Source organism: Trichechus manatus, unplaced genomic scaffold, assembly GCF_000243295.1.
Source record: "Trichechus manatus latirostris isolate Lorelei unplaced genomic scaffold, TriManLat1.0 scaffold00235, whole genome shotgun sequence".
NCBI classification, from domain to species: Eukaryota; Metazoa; Chordata; class Mammalia; order Sirenia; family Trichechidae; genus Trichechus; species Trichechus manatus.
This window is the reverse complement of record NW_004444171.1, coordinates 2,285,578-2,286,727: the sequence shown is the minus strand read 5'-3', so window position 1 is coordinate 2,286,727 and position 1,150 is coordinate 2,285,578. Positions and strand designations below refer to the sequence as shown.

General features: G+C 47.0%; 1 non-coding gene across 1 annotated transcript; it reads left to right on the top strand.

Annotated features, from left to right (window-relative positions):
- Positions 1–404: 404 nt before the first annotated feature.
- Positions 405–665, top strand: LOC111822922 (small nucleolar RNA U89). Its single transcript, XR_002826002.1, has one exon. It is a non-coding gene; the product is annotated as a small nucleolar RNA U89 (small nucleolar RNA).
- The last annotated feature ends 485 nt before the right edge of the window (positions 666–1,150 follow it).

Sequence of the window (1,150 nt, the reverse complement as noted above, 5' to 3'; positions counted from 1 at the left end):
GTGTTTGATTCTTAGGAGCTCCCAGTTCTGGTGCTTGTGCATTGTTACTTATGGTTCGAATTGTGTTTATGCCATATATTAGGGCTCCTAGCATTGTCCCTATTTTTTCTTCCATGATCTTTATCGTTTTCGATTTTATATTTAAGTCTTTGATCCATTTTGAGTTTTTGTGCATGGTGTGAGGTAGGGGTCTTATTTCAGTTTTTTGCAGATGGATGTCCAGTTATGCCAGTATCATTTGTTAAAGAGACTGTCTTTTCCCCAATTAATGGACTTTGGGCCTTTGTCAAATATTGGCTGCTCATAGGTGGATGAATTTATGTCTGGATTCTCAATTCTGTTCCATTGGTCTATGTATCCGCTGTTCTACCAGTACCAGGATGTTTTGATACCGTGGTGGTATAATAGGTTCTAAAATCAGGTAGTGTGAGGCCTCGGACTTTGTTCTTCTTCTTGAGTAATGCTTTACTTATTCGGGACCTCTTCCCTGTCCATATGAAGTTGGTGATTTGTTTCTTCATCTCATTAAAAAATGCTGGTGGTTGGCCTTGCCTCCATTTCCACTGCTGTCCCCAGTTCCTGGCAGCTGCATGCAAGGAGGCCCACAGGTGGGGACCAAAGTAGGGTAAGGCATGAGCCATCTGAGTGCAACCTTGGCTCTGACAGCCCAGAGGACTGGTGCAAGAGGTGGGAGGGAGTAGTGAGGATGGGGCCAGGGATTGAGACCTAGCCTTGTGTGGACCCTTAACCCAGGCTTGCTCTCCTTGGAGAAGCCCTGAGCAAGAACCTTGGCTACACCAAACTGCGCAAAATCCGGGCAGCCCAGAACATCTCCAAAACGATCACCACATCACAGAATCATATCTGTCTCACTGCTGACAACCTTGTGCGAAACCTACAGGATGAACGTTTCACTCGGGGAAGTGACAGTATCATCAAGGCTAAGAAATGAGGCTGGTGACCAAGAACTTTGCCCCCAGAGAGGATGTGGGTCTCTTTCTCCCCTGGTTTTCGAGGAGTCAGCTAGGGGTCCAGCACACCCCTGGCCCACCCCAGTATCATGTGATGGTCCCCTCTGCATCTACCTTCCCAGCCACTCTTGGAAGACTGACCCTTTTTCAAGGAAATGACTTTTCCCCATTTTGTCCAG